The sequence below is a fragment of the Etheostoma spectabile genome, chromosome 16 (genome assembly GCF_008692095.1).
Source record: "Etheostoma spectabile isolate EspeVRDwgs_2016 chromosome 16, UIUC_Espe_1.0, whole genome shotgun sequence".
Taxonomy (NCBI): Eukaryota; Metazoa; Chordata; class Actinopteri; order Perciformes; family Percidae; genus Etheostoma; species Etheostoma spectabile.
This window is the reverse complement of record NC_045748.1, coordinates 24,497,887-24,501,285: the sequence shown is the minus strand read 5'-3', so window position 1 is coordinate 24,501,285 and position 3,399 is coordinate 24,497,887. Positions and strand designations below refer to the sequence as shown.

At 39.1% G+C, this 3,399-nt stretch overlaps 1 protein-coding gene across 1 annotated transcript in view; it reads right to left on the bottom strand.

The window, feature by feature from the left end:
• dcc (DCC netrin 1 receptor) overlaps nucleotides 1–3,399 on the bottom strand; it is a gene marked incomplete in the record, with an annotated part of 396,097 nt that overhangs the window by 391,106 nt on the left and 1,592 nt on the right.

Here is a 3,399-nt window from a genome sequence, read left to right as displayed (position 1 = left end):
TGTGTGTGTGTGTGTGTGTGTGTGTGTGTGTGTGTGTGTGTGTTTGTGCTCTCTCCTACCACCAATTAACTTAATTAAAGTGTTCGGACAGAATATATTTACGGCAGGAGACTCACAGAGAGATAGAGAGGGAGTCCGCCCAGCAGCCCTCAAATCAAACCATAAACAATGCTTTTTGGTATTTAAAGGGGACTATTATCGACATTACACCATCGACACTGAGGTATTAGGACAAGAATATCTGATTTTCTCCATATCGCCCATATATTTGAATTGACTGGAAAGTAACCTCCCTTTGGGATTATTAAAATACCCTAGGCATATCTGTCTGAAATCAGCAACCTAAACCGGAGCTGTTTTAAGAGAAGCTGAAGGTAAAACAGCCGTAAGATTCACTAATATCTGCGTAACCCTGCAGCTGAACACATGATCAAAGCAGGAGCAGTATGGGGAAACCCCGTCAGATAGGTAAAAAAAAAAAAGGAATCCAGCAGAACCTGAGCCAAACCAACCAAGCGCCCTCAGAGCAACGAAAGGCGCCAAAGAATCTGTCCAATACCTGCTTAATGCAACTGTTCCGACCCACTGAAGCCTGCTGAAGCCCAGTCAAATGCATTTAAACCGGCCAAGTCAAATCTATTAACCCCCCTGTTGTCCTCGGGTCAAATTTGACCCGTTTACAAAAACTGTCCAAATCAGAACTATGACAAAAGAACGTTGAAAAAAGTGACAAATGTTGAAAAAAACTAGAAAAATGCCAAAAAGTGACCAAAAAAAAAAGCAAAAACATTGGGAAAAGCTGCAAAAAAAATGGAAAAAAAATTTGACTAAAAGATACCTAAAAAAACGGCAGAAAAGTGACAAAAACATAGATAAAAGTTTAGAAAAAAAACAACAAAATGTTGAAATTTAAACCCAGAAAAGGACAAAGTTGCAGGTCGACGGGAAGACAACACAAGGGTTAAAAGAAGAAAAAAGTCAAACCTGATTGGCCCCTGTAAGCAAATATAGGAAAACACTATACTTGAGGTTTTCTACAAAAGAGTGACATGACACTGTCATGAACACATGAACCCTGACCTTAACCCTAACCCTAACAACGGACACTTGTCGTGACCAAACCGAATTACACTTACTATAAAAGGGTTATGTCATAACCGCTTATGACTTGTTTATGTTTTGTGACACGTTCCTGACTGTGTCATGTCACTGTCATTCAAGTAACCAAACATAGCCAAATGGTCAAATTCAATAAGTAAAAAAAATAATCCACTGCATAACACATGATCAGATTGCTGAAGCCAGCAAATTGATTTAACCCTTGTGTTGTCCTTGGGTCAAATTGACCCATTTCAACGTGTTTTATATCAGAAATATGGATTTTTTTTCAATCAAATTGCCCCAAAAAGAACATGGATGATTCCATACAACGTTCTTCAGGTAATTTTAATGATTACTTTCAATGAATTTTTTAGGTGTTTTCTTTAATTTTATAGCATTTGAATTATTTTTTTAATGGTTTCAAAACAGTTTCCGGGCTGAACTTTAACATATACCTGGATATCTGTGATCCACTCAACGTCCTCTGATCTTAACTATTAGTCAATATAATTCATAATTCTGCCTTTTTTAACTATAAACTTATGTCTAATTTGAAATAAATGAGATTTGTTGACCATGAATTCCAAGAATAAATGTAAAACCAATTATTAAACCAGCTCAGGTTTTAAAAAAAGCACCAAAAGCATGGAAAAAGTGACAAATATATCAGAAAAAGCGAAAAAAAAAACATCGAAAAAGCACAACTTTTTTTCAATTTCGACCAGGAAGGACAAGTTCATGGTTAATGGGAAGACAACACAAGGGTTAAAGGAGCAGCGTGTAACGTGTTCAGTTGTTCATTATCAAAATCGGTGTTGCATATTCACAAATGGGATCTTTTTCATGAATATTTACCACCACTATCAATTCCAAGTGTTCCTATTTGGCTTGAAATTTTCCATTTCTATTCCCATGATCTGGGGTAGACGCTCCATATTCATGAGCCATCTTGACATACGTTAGCCGGTAAGGGACACACAGGACACACTGCTCTCTCCGCCTTAAACTCACAGGTGCTGCTAATCTGCTAACGGGTATCGTTGCTTACCGGCTCCGGGGCGTTGGAAGACCACACATATTCAAAATCCAGATTTCAGGAACAGGAGTCGTCTTCTTCGGCCAGAAACAGCAGAAAAGGATATGTAAAAACGCAAGAGCCCGGCTTTTTGAAGCGTGAAGGCCACCGTAGCTTTAACACCTGATTTCCACCAGGTGCACAATGGCTGTGGACCGGCTCCGTGCTCCGCCGTCCGTCAACACCCACCGGGTCCGGGCTAGTGGCAGGGCGGCTGCGGCCATGACTGACAGTTGAAGTCTCGAGGACTCACGAGATCTCACGAGATCACGTAGAATAGAACCACAAAACCAACAACAGTTTGACTCCATCCAGAAGAATAGAAGGGAAACTACTCTGTGTTGAGTTTTCAAGGTGGAGTGCAGGGAGATATGATCCGCCGTGAGTTATTTTGAAAATTAACCAGATGTTTTATTTTGTTTCTACATTGACTTTAATGGAAGCCCAATGACTCCGCCGCCGTTCCGCAGCGGATCCGCAGACGTTCCGCAACCGGTGGAAATTGGGAGAAATGCATTCTTGGAACTGCGTGGCGTGAGAGAGTTGATTATGAGTTATGATGGGAGAAATTCCTACACAGTGGACCTTTAAATCCACAAAACCCAAGATCAGACAAATCACTTCCTTTGAATCTGTACTTTGACGTACAACCGCACCAAAAATCCAGTAAAATTCACCAACACCTGCTACACTCATAACAATGTAGGGTTAAAAAATAACAAATGATCATCTATGGGACAGAACACACACTGGGTCGGAGTGACCCATGTGCTGGGCTAACCCACTTCAACCCAAATGCTGATGTCGACCCAATATAGAGATTGAAATTAACTCTACTGCTGGGTTACATTTAACCCTCATGTTGTCCTCAGCTCAAACTGACCCGTTTCAGTTAGTTATATATATATATATTTATATATATTTAGTTTTTATATATTTACTACCTTAAATCATTATTATACTGCTCAGTTTAGCCTAACTTATATCTATCTGTAAAAATTCTGTCTATAATAACACCCGCCTGTATATATATTCATAGTACATATTCACCTGTAAACTTTGTAAACCATCGGCATATTATGGTCATTGTACACATCTGTGAAAATTCTATTTATAGTAATGTCCACCTGTATATTACGTTCAGTACATATCCAGCTGTAAATCTTGCTCACAAGACTTGTTATCTATATGTTATATTCATAGGACAAACCCATCTGTAAAAT